Source organism: Diospyros lotus, chromosome 2 (assembly GCF_014633365.1).
Source record: "Diospyros lotus cultivar Yz01 chromosome 2, ASM1463336v1, whole genome shotgun sequence".
Classification (NCBI taxonomy): Eukaryota; Viridiplantae; Streptophyta; class Magnoliopsida; order Ericales; family Ebenaceae; genus Diospyros; species Diospyros lotus.
In genome coordinates this window covers 32,511,670-32,530,941 of record NC_068339.1, presented here as the reverse complement: position 1 = coordinate 32,530,941, position 19,272 = coordinate 32,511,670, and positions in this window count along the sequence as shown.

The window sequence follows — 19,272 nt, the reverse complement described above, 5'->3', positions numbered from 1 at the left end:
GAACAGTACTTTAGAGCTTCCGAATCAGCAAGGTGAGTGCTTCTTGCATCTTTATATTACATACCAAACATTTTGTCTTCACACGGGTAAGGGTGATTACTTGCATAAGCATGACTTTCCTTTAAATCAAGCATTTTCTCTTTCTTTGTCATGCATCACTTGGTGTGTGTGGCTAGCTGAAGTCAGGATCTCATGTTAGACTGGTGAAAAGTCTTGGAGATGTGAGAACATGATTGATCAGCGGGAGTGATTGCAACACCTCGGCGTCACTACCACACAGGTGGTTTCATATCATTCTACATATCTCATCACATGCATGTTATCTCTTCTTGTTGCACTCACTTAGATATAACTATCTAACTTGGGTGTCTCATACCCCTGGAACATTCAACGTTCCAGGTGGGTTAGTCGTGACAGGTGCCCCGGAATCAAGTCAGAGGAAAGGAAAGGAAGTGGTTCTTGGATAGTTAGCTCCTTTACGTTTTAATTGCAAAGCGTTGTACTATTACTTTAGTGTGAGTTTTACTTGTTGTAAAAGGGAGCCTAAATGATCCCTAGATTTTCAAGTTGTATTATGGCTTTTCAGATGGTTTTTGTGTTAAAAGCATATAGTGGAAGCCTAAAATATCTAGCTTATGGTTTTATAAAGCTTTCAGGTTTGATCCTTGCTTCTGTTGGCAAAGGCTTCCATAAACGCCCTTTGATTACCATACGGTTGCTAGCGTCATCATGCATCTTTGTATGTGTACCTTGGAAAAAGAAAAGTGGGGCGTTACATTGTGAGAGGAAAATAGAAGTGCTCACAATAAACTAAGTTTTGGGGAGGGGGGAACACTCACCTTGAACGAAACTCAGAACACCTCAAATCTAGTGCCCAACCTTGATTTTTGTGCAACTCCACAAGTCTTTTGTGCAAACCACCTCTTTACACAACCTCATGTGCTTCCTAAATGCTCTGCACGTGTGATGCCTCGCGTATGCTTTAAAAGCCCTCTATCTACTAAACCCGAAGCATTCTCGTCTAGTATGAATTTATCACAACTTTGAATAAAAAAACCTTTAGTCATGAACACCCTATTTATAGGCTTTGAAAACTTAGCCACCAAGTAAGTCACATTATAATACAATATTCCTTAATAATTTCAAATCTTCCAAAATCTTTTCCAATCATTCTAAATCTTCTAAGATCTTATGCAATCATTCTAAATCTTCTAAGATTTTTTATAATCATTCCAAATCTTCTAAGATCTTCTCTAATCGTTTCAAATCTTATAAGATCTTCTGCAATCATTCTAAATCTTTTAAGATTTTCTGTAATCATTTTAAATCTTATCAAGATCAAATATTATCCAAATCAAATCTTATCTTATCTTTAAAGTCATCATGAGACTTCATCTTATCTCTAATGTCATTATGAGCCTTTATTTTATCTCCAAAGTCATCATGACCCTTCATCTTATCTCTAACGTCATCATGAGCCTTTCTCTTATCTCCAAAGTCATCATGAAACTTCATCTTATTTCTAACATCATCATGAGACTTCATCCTTATCTCTAAAGTCATTATGAGGCTTTTCCTAAATCTCCCAAATACCCCTAGGAAAAAGGTTTCAGGAATTACACTTTAGCCTGAACTTTTGGGTAATTGCAGTTAGACCCCTTTCAACTTGGTCCCTAAGCCATTTTTTAATTTCACTTATGTAACACCCCACTTTCTTGGGCATGTTATAACTTAGGACAATTCTAGGATAATAAATGTTTTCTTAAAAAATTATTACTAAACCATATCATTCCTCATATCTATCCCAAAATTTCCATGCATCTATCTCGAAAGAGAATCATCATAAACATCAAATGAAGAACTTAGAATCAAACCTAACATCTTAACATTAATTATAAATCAATTCTTATATCCTCATTAATCATAAATAAGGTTATACATCATCATTCCTCAAAATGTTCAGAATTCGAAGTAGCAAAACTTAAATACATGGGCTACATAACATACATTCAATTCATCATGCACTTTGCTAAGTGTCATTTCATGCCTCATTCATCCTTGTTTTTGCTACAATCTCCATCTGGACGTTTGAATATTCTAGGGACTAAGCTCAAGTTAAATGATAAATCATCTAAGTAAAGGAACAAAACATTTAATGCAGGTGTATGAATGCAATGCACATAATATCATTACTCTTACGTTTGGGTTGATCGCACTGTACTATTACCCATAATTTTTATAGTCTCCTTCCTAGACCGAGGTGTATGGATGCACCTTTGGCAAAGTAACAATGCCAGTCCCTAATCGCAAACCCATGCATTGTATAACCGTAAATTTCATCGTGAATGTATACACATTTCATCATAGCATGTAAATGCAACCTACATGACATGTTTACATCAAGACATGACAACATAATAAAATCATTTACATAAAATCATATTTTGGGGTCGAACCACTTACCTCGAACGCATCTCATCACATCTTGATTCGTGTGCTAGGGTTTTAATGTACTCAATTCGGAACCTCAACATATCCTATCCATCATATTTATTCAAGAATATCAATATTCTATTTTCCCTAATTTTATCTATTTCCACATATTTTCCTCAATAAATCGAAACTAAATATTTCTCAAATATTTTATCAAATATTTCACTATAAAAATTCATAAAATAACATTCCTGAATTTTTGAAATTTTTTAGGAAATATTACTCACCTTGAAGGTTTATCTTTGGAAGTTACAGTTTCAAAGCAAATGGCTTAGGTTTCTGTAGAAAACATAAGTTTCAGTAAACCTAATTTTCTCCTTCGCTTCTCCTCCAATTCCTTCCCTTTTCTGTAAAATTTTCTCCCCTCTCTCAAGAACAACCTCTTCACCTTATAATCCCTCAAGTCTCAAACTCCCTTGAAATGATTTGAGAACAACCCATGGTCCTTATTTATAGATTTCTCGGACCAATCACATGACGTCCTTGTCCCTTGATAAGCTTTGGACTCTAAAGAATCAAAACTAAAATTGAATGTTCCTTGAAATCTAAAGATAGAATGAAATGAATTTTGAAATCCAAAGCTAATACCCCAAGCTTATTTCAAATGTCATTTTGGCCCTTATTTCAAGTCCTTAAGTTTTGATATTTCACCACATGAACACCTGATTTCATTTGAAAAATTCTTTAATTACAATTACACCTTCAAATATCAAATTAATTTGCATTACGATACTGAAAATCTAAAATTAATAATTCTAAGCTTACTCGATAAAGACAATTTCATCCATACGCCCTCATTGGACCTTTGTTTCATCCTAAAACCACTTCAATGTTGATCCTTATGAAAAATCGAAGCTCCCCTAGGGTCCCGTTGATTTTTGGAAGTCCCCTACAATCATTTGATTTTTCAGCCTGAATCGAAACCATATTTTAGCTGTACCGAAAACCGTCTCAATTAAAATTTCTTTTAATACCATAAATCCTATCTCAAGATGATTGTCGAGACAATATTTGTTTTCTTAGGTAATTACACTCCGAGGCATTCCATGCAGTCAATTATGTACTTATAATTATAACAAATTATACTTAAGTCCTTAATCTTTTGATAATTTTACCTATGACCCACGTTAAAATTATTCTTGACCCCTTTAAAAAATTTGGGATACTATAACTTATGCCTTGGAGAAAGGATATATTATGCTAATACCCTAAGGTTTTAGATAAATTACACTTTTACACAAACGTCATATTTACAATTTTTCCCCTGGCTCAAAAATTGAACTTTTGTCTCTAGACTTCCACAATCCGTTGAAATATCATATTTTCTCAAGTGTCTGAATCTAAAAATCTCAAGTATTACATCCCTTGTGATCATTTGGTTTTCCAGGCTAAAATTAGTCATACCGAGAAATTGTCTCTGTTCCTATCACTTTCAGTGTCATAAATCTTGTCTCAAAACACTCGTCAATGACATACTTTTTTCCTTAAATATTTATATTTCGAGGTACTCCCTTCCATCGATTCGATAATTACTTAACTAAATTCTTAAACTAATTTCTAGTTCCATGAATTTACTTAACACCATGAAATATGGGGTATTACACCACCAAACTTCTTGAGGTGGAGGAGTACATTCAGCAAAACTTGCATGAGGCTTGGAGAAAGGGATTTCAAGCCCATGCGACCGAGGTGTTACGAGCTCATCCGAACTTAGACATGTCCAATGTTCGATCTATTGAGGAAATTGTTGCCGAGCTGGAGGAGGACTCAAAGATGGCCAATGACGAAGACGCTTCTCTTGATGCTTGAGTTTTTTCTCATTTTCTAGCTAGGACCTTTTGTACCTCCTCTAACACCATGTATTGGAATATTTTGCTTTTATATAATGCCATTCTATTTTGATTCTTCACTTTTTGATTGCGACCATATAGGCTAGGACTAGTTAAACCCTGATCCTTTGCATTGTTAAAGAGGGTTAATCCAACCCTTGGTTCTCCTTTAGTCGACAAATTGGAGGGGACGGTCTAGGGCTCTTGACTCTTGGATTTTAGCCACTCCCTTGTGAAGGAGGGTGCTAGGCTCTAAGTTATTTTTTTTTGGCCCTTAGTCCACCTTAACTGGGGGACAACCTAGGTCTCTTGATCCTTGGATTTTAGCCATTCTCTCGCAGAGGAGGATGTTGAGCAAGAAATTTTCCTTGGCCATTGGTCTGCATTTGGGGACAGCCTAGGCTCGTGACCCTTGGATTTTAGCCACTCCTTCGCAAAGGAGGGTGTTGGGCTCTAGTTTTTCCTTGGCCATTAGTCCACCCTAACTGGGGGACGACCTAGGGCTCTTGACCTTTGGATTTTTCTTTGGCTAAGTGTTAGCTTTTGTGAGATTACTATTAGATGGAGAGAATTCGATGTCTTGCCATTAGTTGTAAAAAAGAGTACAAAGAGGTTCAAGAAATTCCCCTTCTTATTGGTAAAACTTCCTTAAGTTTTTCACATTCCAGGTATGCTTCAAGGGCTTGCCTTCCATATCTTCTAGTCGATATACCCTCGGACTTAAGGATTCCACCACCCAGTACTGTCCTTCCCAATTTGGGGTTTGTTTATTTGCGTCCCGAGGATGACTCACGTCGAACCCTCATAGCACAAGGTCTCTTGGCATGAAACTCCTAGCGTGGACTCACCGGTTGTAATACCTAGCAATGTGCTGATTATACACGGCTTGTCGAATCTGTGCCAAGTCTTGGAGCTCTTCCATCAGATCCAAGTTGCACCTCAGCCCTTGCTCATTCACCTCAAGATCGAAATGCTCCACTCAGTAACTAGTCACCCCAATCTTGACAGGGATAAGATCCTCCGAGCCGTAGCACAATTTGAAAGGCCATTCACTTTTAGTCATTTGCGATGTGGTTCGATAGGACCATACTATGCTGGGGAGCTCATCTACCCATCGGCCATCCACCTTCTTAACCCGAGCTCAAAGTCCTTACAAAATGGTCCTGTTTGTCAGCTTCACCTATCCATTAGCTTGAGGATGGGCCACCGAGGTAAAATGTTGCTTAATCCCCAACTCGTGGCACCATTCTTGCATTTATCGGTCCTCGAATTGGGTGTCACTATCCGTTATTATCACCCTTGGACTACCAAATCGACAGATAATGGATTTTCAAAGAAATTATTTTATCCTCCAGCCAGTGATAGTCGCCATAGGCTCGGCCTCCACCCACTTAGTAAAGTAGTCAATGGCTGCTATCAAGAATTTATTCTGTCCGACTGCTAGCAGAAAGGGTCCGAGGATATCGACTCCCCACCTGGCGAATAGGCAAGGCAACGCCAGGTGGGTAAGTTCAGTTGTCGAGGTGTGAACTAGGTTGGAAATCCTTTGGCATCTCTCACAAGTCCAGACCAACTACACAACATCACTCATCATCGTCGGCCAGAAGTAGCCTTGCCGAAGTGCTTTTTGGGAAAGAGACCGAGCTTCAACATGACTATCACAAATTCCCTCGTGGATCTCCCTTAGGATGTACTTTGCCTCAGCGGGCCAAACACACCTTAGCAGCGACTAGGTGAAGGATTTCTTATAGAGGTTTGGCTCGACCAACAGAAACTTGGCAGCCTGGGGCTTGAGTTTTCGGCTCTCTTGTTTCTCCTCTAGTAGTCATCTACTGGTTAGATGTGCTACGATGGGATCCATCCAGTTTTTTACCTTTTCCACCCAAAGTTCCTCTGCTTTTGTCTCTATACTCCTTTGGGACAACGACTTCATGTAGACAGCTCGAGAATTCCTAGGGAAGGATGAAACAACTATCCTTGAGAGAGCATACGCTACTGCATTCTATGCTCGTGGAACATGATTGATTTTTACAGCCCAAAATCGTGCCACAAGATCCTTGGCTATCGACAAGTACTAAGACATGGCGTCCTCCCAAGCATCGAACTCTCATGTGACTTGCTGCATAATTAAATTTGAGTCAGAATATAACCCCAGATCCCTAACTTCTATCTGTTTTACTAGTCTGAGCCCGACAATGAGCACCTCGTACTCGGCCTCATTGTTAGAGGCATTAAACTCGAAGTGGAGGGCATATGGCCAAGCGTATCCATCGAGGCCCTAGAGTAGTAATCTAGCACCACTACCCCCGATGCTAGAGCTACCATCCATAGAGAGAGTCCAGGTTTGGGATACCCCTTCATCCTCTTCCTCTAGTAGGGTGCCCTCAACTATGAAGTCTGCAAGAGCCTGTGCCTTGATGGCCGATCAAGGACGATAATTGATGTCAAAAGCGCTTAGCTCCACTGCCCATTTGAGCATCCTCCCCTACAAGTCTGGCTTTCCCAACACATGCCTTAACGGCTAACTAGATAGGATGATAATATGGTGTGCCTTGAAGTAGGGCCTTAACTTTGAAGCGGAGATGACTAGGGCATAGGCTAACTTCTCTATTGGAGTGTAGCGAATCTCAGCCCTGGCCAACCTCTTGCTCACATAGTAGACCGGCTTCTATACTTTGTCCTCCTCCCACACCAAAATCGAATTGACAGCCTCATTTGAAGCAGTCAGATAAATATATAGTGACTCTCCCAGTTGTGGCTTAGCTAGGACTGGGAGGAGACTAGATATTGTTTCAGCTGCTCAAATGCCTCCTGGCATTCTTTTGGCCATGCGAAATTTCAAACTTGAGTCAAGGCCTCTAAAAATGGAAATTGCTTTTCTGCGGACCTTGATAAGAACCACCCCAATGCTTCCATCCTCCTAGTTAGTCTTTGCACCTCCTTGATACTCCGAGGATGAGGCATCTCGAGGATGGCCTTTATCTTCAAGGGGTTAGCCTCAATTCCTCTGTAATGCACCATGAACCCCAAGAATTTACCAACCATAACCCCGAAAGCATACTTTGTCGGGTTGAGCTTCATCTGATACTGGCACAAGGTCAGAAGGCATTCCTCCAAGTTGTCTAGATGCTGCTCAAGAGACTCTTGACCAACATATCATCCACGTAAGCTTCCATGTTTCGATCAAACTGAGCTTTGAACAGTTTGTTGACCAACCTCTGATATGTAGCTTCGGCATTCTTTAGCCCAATGGGCATGACTCGGTAACAATAGGTGGCCTTATGTGTGATGAAGACAGTCTTTTCTTGATCTTCAGGTGTAATGGGATTTGGTGGTACCCTTGGAATCCATCCAAAAAACTCATCAGCTGACACCCCATTGTTCCGTTAATCAACGTATCAATTCTGGGCAGAGGATAACTGTCTTTCGAGCAACCTTTATTGAAATCTTTAAAATCAATACAGAGTCTCTATTTTCCCGACCCCTTGGAGACGAGGACCACGTTAGCTAACCTGTAATGCCCCATTTTCCAAGCGCGCTATAACTTAGGACAATTCTGGGATAATTAATTTTTTTCTTAATAACTATTGCTAAACCATATCATTTCTCATATCTATCCCAAAATCTCCATACATTTATCTCAAAAGAGAATTAACACAAACATTAAATGCGGAAGCTAGAATCGAACCTAATATCTTAACATTAATCATAAATCAATTCTTACATCCTCATTCTCATTAACCATAAATAAGATTATACATCATCATTAACTATAATTGAGACTATACATCATTATTCCTCAAAACATTCAGAATTCAAAGTAGTAGAACTTAAATACATGGGCTACATAACATACATACAACTCATCATGCACTTTGCTAAATGTCATTTTCATTTCTGCAATAATCTCCATTTGGAACGTTTGAATATTCTAGGGGCAAAGCCCAAATTAGATGATGAATCATCTAAGTAAGGGAACAAAACATTTAATGCTCATGTATGTATGCAATGCACATAACATCAAAAGTCTCATATTTAGGTCGACTCCACCTTAAGATTACCCGCCATTTTTCCAGTCTCCCTGCTAGACCAAGGTGTATGGGTGCACCCTTGGCAAAGCAATGGTGCCAGTACCTAATCCCAAATCCGAGCAACGTATGACCGTGAATCTCATCATGCTCATATACATATTTCATAAATCAAAACATGTAAATGCAATCTACATGACATACTCACATCAAGTCATGACAACATGACAAAATCATTTACATAAAATTGGATTTTGTGTCGAACCACTTACAAACCAAGCATTTTCATAAAACTAAATTTAGTTGGAAAGTACCATTTACCTTACAAAAAGATAATTTTGCCCTTAGCATAATTTTGCCTCAAATTCGCATCGGACTCAATTATGAATCTTGACATACCCTAGACATCATAATTACTTAAAAAAAAATCAGATTTCTAATTTTCTCTAATTTTTCTAATTTCTCTCATTTCCTCTTATTATTTCCTCAAGATCATGAAATAAATACTTTCTCAATTTCTCTTCATAATAATTCATAAAATAATATTCCTAAGCCCCAAAAATTTTCTCATAATTTTCAAAATCCATGTTCTATTTATTTCTCATTTTCTCTTTGATTTTCAAGCATCTATTGCCTCAAAAATCCATAATAAATACCAATCATGCATTTATCTTCCAATTTTATCATCAATAATTCTAAAATATCATTCTCATTTTTCTGAAATTTTTGAAGATAACTCACCTTCCCGCAGAGCGATTCGGTATTCTTTTATACTGCGACAAAGACTCGATTTGTGTATCCAACGACGCCTTCTGCTACAAATTTTTACAAGAACTACTAAACCCAGCCTATAGGATTTTTTTATGAATTTTTGATATTTTTCTCTATATTTTATTTTTCCTATTTTTTTTTTCTCTTTTTTCAAATTTCTCTCACTCTCAAATCTTTTTTCTTACAACCTTTCTCTCTCTAATTTAAATTCTCAAACCTTTCAAGTTTCCTCTATTTATAGAAGGTTGAATTAAGCTTAGTATAATTGTAGTGACTCATTATCTTTAATTATTTTATCACATTTCTTAATTAATTTTCACTAAATATCTCCCATAATCTTTAATTATTTATCTACACCCTACTTTGTCTCTCACATTTCTCTATTATTTCACCCATTTTTTTTGATTATTTGTCTACACCCTACTTTGTCTCCAACATTTCTCAATTATTTCACCTCTTATCTTTAATTATTTTGTCACATTTCCTAATTATTTTCTATTAAATCTCTCCTATAATCTTTAATTATTTGTCCGCAACTTACTTTGTCTCCCACATTTCTCAATTATTTTACCCATTATCTTTGATTATCTGTCCATACCCTACTTTGTCTTCCATATTTCTCAATTATTTCACCCATTATCTTTAATTATTTTGTCATCTTTCTTAATTATTTTTCACTAAACCTTACCCATAATTTTTAATTATTTGTCCACACCCTACTTTGTCTCCCAAATTTCTCAATTATTTCACCCACTATCTTTAATTATTTTGTCACCTTAATTATTTTCCACTAAATCTTCTTTTGAATAGATTATTCTTTCATTTAGTTCATTAATTTTAAGCCCACTTTCTTAGCCTACTAATTCTAAGTCCATTTACTTAGTCTTCCTTTTTTTTTTTCAACTTAACCCATTAATTCTACGCCATTTACTTAGCCTTTCCTTTTTCAACTTAGCCCACTAACTCTAAGCCTATTAGTTTTCTCAACTATAATCTTTAATGGATGTCAAAAATATTTTAAATATAAAAAAATTAATTATTATTATTCTCAAAATACTAGGATATTACATAACCACTCTGGGTAGTAGACTTCTCAGATATGATTGGCCTCGATAAGTTTTTCCACCTCAGCCTCTATAGCTTTAGCCTACTCCAGGGCAAACTTCTTCTTCCTTTACATTACCGTCATGCAATCCAAGTAGAGCCCCAAGCGATGGGTTATGATCGTCGGGTCTATCCTCGGCATATCCAGTGTAAACCATGCAAACACATCCCAATACCGATGCAAGAGTGAAAGGACCTCATATCGCAATGGTTCTTGTAACTTGGAACTAATCTGCACTGTTCGATCAAGCTCTTCCCTCAGCGGGACTTCCTTGAGCTTGTCCACCGGCTCTGAGGTCTTAGGCTCCTCCGGACCCTCCAAGATGAAACTGGTGACCACACCAGGAGGGGCACTAGAACTCTGTCCCGCCCCCTTTACCGGCCTCTGACCTGCTCTTATACTTGGGGCGTTCGCCTATTCCAGCTCTATCTGACCTTGACTAGCTTGAGTGACAACATCCTGATTCGATCTTGAGTCTGACTATAACCCCTTGGCAATAGTGGAAATCAAGGAGGCCACGTAGCATTCCCTAGCCTGCCATTAGTCTCCTCTTACCTTGCTAATCTCGCTTGAAGTAGGGAATTTTAACACCACGTGATACGTGCTCAGTACTGCTCTCAGAGCACTAAGGCCAGACCTACCAAGGATCATATTTTATGCCGAGGGCACATTAGCAACCAAAAAATCCATCGTCACCTGGGACTTATGAGAGCCATTTCCGACCGTCAGGGGCAGCCGGATCAACCCCTCTAAATGAATCACCATTCCATCAGAACCAACCAATGGGATTCGGACTAGCCTAAGCTGATGTAAACCCCATTCATAGAAATACCCTTTTGTAGAGAATCTCTGAAGAGCTACTAGGGTGCACGAGGATTTGCTCATCTCCCACTCGCTTACCTAAGCAGTGATCACCAGAAGGTCTGAATAGTTGGGATAGCTCTAAAGATCCTCCTCGGATAAAGTATGACCCCCTTATCCTTTACTTTGTTTTTGGGAATGGTGGAGTCTAACCTACTATGGACTCCCAACCCATTATCTTGAGTCCCGAGAACCGTTCCCACTGCTAACGTGCATAAAATAAACTTCTGTCCTTCATCCCCAATGAGCTGTTTTCCTTCTCTTTAGGGCGGTGTCCGACTTCATTTTCAGAAGCGATCATGAGTAGGAGACCTCCCCCTATTATTCGGTTTGGACTCTACTCTACCTGAGCTCGTGCCTCCTCGACCAACGAAATCCCGAAAGGTAACCTCGATTGATAAGCTTCTGAATTTCTTCTTTTAACTAGATACAATCCTCTGTATCATGGTCGTGGTCGCAGTGGAATCGGCAATACTTCTTTTTGCTTCGAGTGTTGGGTGGAGACTTTAGCGGGGGAGGATACCGCAGATAATCCTTATCCTCCAGTTCTAGTAGAATCTCTGCTCAACTGGCATTGAGGGGAGTGTAACTCATCGAGCTTCCACAAGCACCCCCAAAACCCAAGTGATCTTGAGTTCGGGAGAGAGCGATAGTCCATCTTCTGTTCCACCACTAGCTATTTCTTCTCTTTTTCTCTTTCCTTCATGTCAGGTTGTTCAACCCGCTTAACCTTCATCATTTCTTTAGCGTTGATATATTTGCTAGTCCAGGCAAGGACCTCTATGAAAGTACGAGATGGAGTCTTAGCTAAGGATTGAGTGAATGGCCCAACCCTCAAGCCATTCTGAAGAGTCACCATTATAATCTGTTGATCACACTCGTCAATGCTCAACACCTCCTCATTAAACGTAGCCACAAAATCCCTTAAGGACTCACCTTGGTTTTGCTTGATGTGAACTAGAGCCATATAAGACTTTTGATGGCGCTTCAAGGAAGTGTAATGGGCTAGGAAATAGGTCTTTAGCTCTCCCCAGCTGTTGATGGAATGATGGGGAAGGCAAGAGTACCAAGTATGGGTATGACCTCCCAAAGTAGCTAAAAGGCTCGGCACCACATCGCATCTGACCCCGATTGCACCAGCATGTGAGAGGAGAAAAGCTCTACACGATCATAAGGGTTTGTGCTTTCGTCATAGAGCTTGATGGATGGGATACGAAACCTCTCTGGAGGAACCTCTGCCATGATGTTCTTACTCAGGGGTTGGTTAGAACCAAAGTGGGGCAACTCTTCCTTTCCCTTCTTGAGTTCTTGGACTTGCCTCTCCAGAAAACGCAACTGCCTCTCCTGCGAGGTCCCTCATTCTCGTGAGGGGGAAGAATTTCTTAGCCCAATTAGTGAGATGGACGGGGCTCATGAGTAGGAGGAGGAGGTGACTGGTGCTCCTCTTACTGAAAAGGAACCTGCAGACGATGCTGTTTTTTTTTTTTCAAGTATAGATAACCAATCAACAACTCAGTTAATTATTGGACTTGATTTTCTAGTCTAGTGAGTTGGTCCTCTAGCATTGGATTGACCGGAGGCTATGGATTCTCCCCTTGTGTCAGGGCCTCTACATTGGCACCAGTCTGGCTATGGGTCACGTCTCTTCAGGGAGCCATGTAGTTAGTTATGGCAAAGAGCAAAAATCGTTAACATTGGGTTGGAGGTGAAGAGGGCCTCGGGAATACAACCTGCAAGACAACGGAGTGACGGGACTAGGATCCCCCGAGGTAGACTTTGACGCTCAAGTCAGTAAAATAAATACAGGTAGTAGAAAATGTAAGAGCTATAGAGCTTGTCGTACCTAGTGAAAACCTTTGCTTTTTATAATCAGATCCGTTATGGGGTACCCGAGATAAAACCCGAGATGGACGGAAACGACTCCTGAGGACCCCAGTCAAGCTGGAACGAGTCTCACGATCCGGCTAGGATTTTTCGGACTCTGCTTCGGATTGTGAACTTGTCACGTGTCATCTCTGGCAATCCACATGGCGAGCAAGACTACTAGCGTGTGAGGGTATTCTTGTAATTTAAGTAGTGCCACATCATTATGTCTATGTTCATTTATATTTTTATATAAAACATACACTACATTTTAATATTATAAAAGTCTATAAATAATTTAATTGTTTAAAGTATTATTTGTATATCTTACATAAAAATTAAAATTTATCGTTACGCAAAACTTAAATTTAAAACTACTTCTAACATACATTTAGTAATTATAAGTAAATTTTGTAAAATCTACATGAGTATTTATTTAAATTCTAAATATATACATAAATATATTTCATGTGCGTAAAATATAAGATTAAATACATATAAATGTAAACTACATATAAAAAAAATTATAAATAAAAATATAATTTAAATGATAATATACTAATTAACTATTGCTTCTAGTGTATTAGGGCAACTATATTTGACATTAAGAGGGTCATTTTTGTATTTTCACTCATTATACTTTGAGTTATATTATTATTAATTAATTATCTACTTTAAAATCTAAAAATTACTAGATATTTTTTTCCTCTATAGTTTAGTAGTACTTAACGTGCTGGTGTTTTTATTTTTAAATATAACATAAATATGTTTTTTTCTTTCCCTTAATTAGTTAGCACTTAAATATGTTTTTTTCTTTCCCTTAATTAGTTAGCACTTAGAATAGAAACATCAATTTTATAATAACTTTTTAAATTAAAAATAATAACACAACAAACATAATCAGCGTGTACATTTCTCTATATATAATATACATCAATCTCTATATAGAATACATCATGACCTTGATTAATAATATGTATTATCTTTATGAAACATTTATTCATTCAATAATATATTTAATATACTATTTGATACTTAATTAATTTAAGGATAATGTCAATTATTTTCTTTAGTGCAATGGTTAACCATCAATAAATATATTGTGTTTGATTAATTCTAAATATATGAATTAACTTAAATTCATATGGTCGAGGTGACATGAAATTTAAAAATATAATATAAGTTTATTTTAATATAAATGAGTTGAAATTATTACTATTTTCTCTCACACTTCAATTGTGTTGAGTCTTTACTCCATCATATTTTTTAATAATTATTTCAATTATGAAGGATATACTCAATCTTTTAAATAATCTTTTAATGATTGATTGACTCATTATAGAAGATCGTTCATCTATTATATTATTAGGGTGGACTTTTTCTATTATCAATAGATCATTCAATATTTGGCGTACTCATTTTTATACAATATAGTTTTCAAAAATCAAGAAAATATGAAAGATTGCTCATTTATAGAAAATAAGATTGGTTTATGAAATAGATAGAATGAATAGTTAAAAATAATTTCTTAATAAGAAAACAAAAATTACCAAGTTTTTTCAAGTTAATATTAGAATATCAATAAAAAAACTAAACATAAACATAAGAATAGCTACAGTAATAATAGTATTATAACATTAAAATATCAAAATAACAATAGTATTATAATATAAACATTAATATCAACGATTATGTATTTATGTTAATTTGTTTAATCTACTATTAGATAATTAAATATTAAACTAATATTAATATTATTTTTAATTTTTTTTAAATAATATAATATTATTTTATTTTTTAATTTATTTATTTAAAAATTTAATTAAATAATCTAATATTAATATTTAATATTAAATAGTATTTATTATTTAATGTTCTAATAAGTATTCTAATATTAAAATTTTGTTTAATTTATAAACAAAGATTATTTAATTTATTTACCATTAACAAATTTGAATCAAATTAGCATTAGATTATAAAAAAAAATAATAATAATATTATATCAAATCCCAATTCCCTCTTTCCCTCCACCAAATTCCCAAATCTCTAATCCCTCTTTCTCTCTTTTACTCACTCTTTCATACTCACTCCCTCTCTCTCTACTCACTCCTACTGTTGACGCTTGAAGCCCATCGTCGTGGCCATCGACTCCAACTCCATTTGCCTCTATGTTGTTGTCACCTCCAATCGTCATCGTCGTTGCCTCAAGTAGTTGACTCCACTAAGGCTCCTAGGTTGTTTCAGCCCCCCCCCCCCCCTCTTCTGGTTCTTCCTCTCTTTTTCTCTCTCTCTCTTCCAAGCTCACTTTTGTAAATCATCATTTTTGTGAAATTTGACCATTCGATCTTAGATTCAACCACATTTTTACAGTGAAAGTAACTCCAATCTACAAAGAGATAAGTCATTTTCAGCATAGATCTATGATATATACATGCAAATGGGGTTTGACCGGAAGTTTAAGCTAAATATATAGAGATTTGGGCATTCGATCTTGTTGATTTTTGGGTATGTTAGTCGATGACGGTAAGAGTGTCGAGTCGATGCCTCCGACCGCCAGTGCATTATTCAATTCTAGTTAAAAATTAAAAATTAAATTTATAAAAATCTAACCATTAAGTTTGTCCCATTTTTGTGGTTGTCAATCTCCTTGACTTGACATTTCTAATGGTATCTCTTATCATCAAAATATCCCATCGGTGATGGTCGTCAATGGCCGCTGAAGGTGACAGTTGTTTTTGTTTTTAATATTTGTACTATTATTCATTTATATATTTTAAATTGAAAAAGTGAAATTTTTTATCACAGTTTCTATTATGCTATATTTTTGTGCTAGTTACTACAACAAACTGTTGTTCAACCCAAAATTGGGAAAATTATAATTATATATATTTTATTTTGGTTAATTTGGTTACTAAAATTGATTTAAATTGATCTGAAACATTATGATTTGTGAGTTTGGTCTCTAAATTCTTACTAATTGAACCATATATACTATACGAATTGAAACATTCTTACAAATTGAAACATTTAATCCACACAAGAATACCAACTTGTAGCTCTAATACCATTTGTTAGGAAACTAGGACTAGACTATTAAGCCACACACAACAAATAGCACTTTTCCCAAAAAAAAATTTATGCAAATTAATTCTTTTTTGCTGAGGAACTTAGAGTTAAATTGGTGTCTTCATAATTATATTTCTGATCACTTGATTAATGAATTAACTGTTATATAATTGAAAAAAAAACGTAAAAAACGAGAAAGAATGAAAGTGGAAGAAAATTTGTTGGTACAGATAAGCACGGAGATAAAAAAAATTCATAGTTTTTGATGGATAGATATTTCAGTCCAGCCACTAAAATATTGAAGTATTAAGGAGATCATTAATAAGTTTTAAGTTTGTAGCGATAGGTTCAATGTTAGAGGAACCCTTTATGCCTACATCAATTAAACTTCCTGGTTGAATTGCTTATTTGCAACCTAGGATGGTTTGGACTGCGTAATAAGATTACATGTAACTCTTCGATCTTTAAATTAGTTAAAATAATGATGTTGTTATAAAAAATATAATAATAAAAAATTCTTTAGAGTGAGAAAAACTATCATTTGAAGTTGAGTAAAATGTTGGTCTCCGAAATTACAATCGTTGAAATGGCTCTCTCAAAAAGAGAGCTTCTCGAGAGAAGAAAGCTACAGAAGGGCTAAGAAAGCCTTGTGGATAGGGCCCCTTGGAAAGGAAGTGTCTCTCGAAAATGTACGACTGGCATGGCGCTCAAATTCGGTAGACGGCTCTCAGAGGGGGTCTGAAACACCCCTCGGAGAGGAATCAATCGGCTTTCGAAAAGAGAATGAGTCTCTTTCAGGAAGGTGTTTCTTAGAGAGAACAAGGGTTCTCTTGGAGGGACAAAAACGACCTAAGCTCAGCTTCCAGAAGGATTGCAGCATGAGACAAATATTAGAAGGCTAGGCTTGCGAGAAGTGTCTCCAGCAAAGACCCTTCGACTGTCAAGTCAGTATGGGAAAAAAGAAAGGCTCGAGGAAAGAAATGTAAAGGGTTTCAGAAAAGGAAGTTTCAGATAATCAAGATCAGTTACCAAATGTTCAGATCCGCCAATCGTGTTATGCCTTGCCATTTATAGGAGTCCAGGTCTCAGCGATTGGTTGGGACACATGTGCAACGCCTTCCTAGCCTCTCGGAGGGGCTTCTCCAAGAGGCTTCCCGAGAGAGCAATTTTGCGACTATGGAAAGGCCTCTATCCGCTTTTTCCCAAGAGAGAAAAGCCTCTCAAAGAGGCTCATCCGAGAGACTTTCCGAGGAACCTATAAGCGGTTGTCGAAAGGTCCTTGAGAGCTCTCTCTCTAAGATAACTCTCTCGGCAAGAGCTCTCTCGAAGAGAAGGAGGGGTACAACAATTGCCCCCCACTCTTCACGTTTACCTTTAGGTGAATATGGAGAGCAGATCCTCTCCAAAAGATCGGCCTCTGCGAGCTGCACTATTTCGACTTCCCGAGGGTCCTCTTATAAATATGACATTGCCACAATTACTTTTCTATGCTTACCGCATTCTCAGCCAGACCTTTGCTCTCTCTAGAATTTTCTCTCAGCAAGAAAATCAACCACAACTATTCTCTTTGAGAGATTTCTTCATCTCTCCCAAAGAATACAGGTTTCCATCTGAAAGCATATGTTTCTATTTGAAAGATTTTTTCTTTTTTCCAAACCATCTATTTTACCCTCTAAAGGATTCTTCCTTTCTCCGAAAGGATTTTAGCTATTCCTCAAGGAAAATTCAATTCTTTTCGAAGTAATCCCCTTCTCTCTAAGAGGAGGTCATTTCTTTTCGAAAGCTAGTGTAACACCCCACTTTTCCTAGAACGTTAAATAACGTAAGATTTTGGGGATATATATATATATTTTTTCCAATAGAATCTTAACACCTAGATCGTTCCCTGATAATCTCATTACACCTTCTCAGTATATCAAACTCAGAATCATTAATAAACTAAGACAGGTAAATCATCTCAAGTGCAGAAGTTAGATCGAAACCTCAAATGGTATATAACCGAAACCATCGTTTTACATGACGTCATCAAAATGTACAACATAATTAAAGCAACATACTATAGACCATTTACTAATCATCATCACTCCTCGGCAATCACTTTCCCTTTTGCACCGCTGCATTCACTTGGAACGTTTGAATATTCCAAGAACAAAGTCCAAAAAAAGATGTTGAATCATCTAAGTGAGACTTCAAAACATGTTTTCATGAATGTAGGCAAGACATGAAATAAAACAACATAACCCGACAAGTCCTGACCCAAGAGAATTCCACAAAACGCTTAACCCGATCAGTAACTCCGCCTGGGGATGTTATCCACTGCCGGTCTCAAGCCCGGATAAAGGAGGAGGGTTATGTTAGGTAGCCGACAGCCAACGTAAAACTTAGTCGGATCCAAAACATGAACTCTAGACAAATTATGAAAAATCGTTTGGGTGTGGGCATAACCCTTCATAGCGATGCGCTACACTGCCCCCGTGTAGTGACAAGTGAGCTAGGGTCGCTGCATCGGCGCCCGGATGTAGTGATAAATGAGCAAGGGTTCTCGCATTTGCTTGGACGGATGTGGGTAAAGAAGCTAGTCCAAAATCAAAATCAAAACCAAAATCAAAACCAAAATCAAAACCAAAACCAAAATCAAAATCAAAACAAAATCAAATTCAAAGTCAAGGCCAAAAACAAAATCATAGATTAATGATTGGGTCATGGAACATAGGAACATTAACAGGCAAAGCTATGGAAGTGGTGGATGTGATGATTAGGAGAAAAATTAATATTACGTGCCTTCAAGAGACGAGATGGGTAGGGAAAAAAGCAAAAACTTTATCAGAAGCTGGATATAAAATATGGTACACAGGAACTGATCGAGCAAAAAATAGAGTGGGGATTATTATGGATAAAAGCTTAATAGATGAGGTAGTGGATGTAAAGAAAATGGGGGATAGGATTATTATGGTGAAGATTAGTCTAGGAAGAATGACTATAAATATCTTTAGTACATATGCACCACAAGCGGGGTTAGGTGATGAGATAAAAGCAAAATTCTGGGAGGACCTAGAGGGACTCATACAAATGATACCAAGAGGAGAGAAAGTGATTATAGGAAGTGACTTAAATGGGCACGTGGGTAGAGACGGAAACGGATATAGAGAGGTACACAGAGGGTATGGATTCGGGAAAATTAATAATGAGAGTAAATCTATCCTACATTTTGCTATGGCATATGGGCTCATTATAACCAATACTAGGTTCAAAAAAC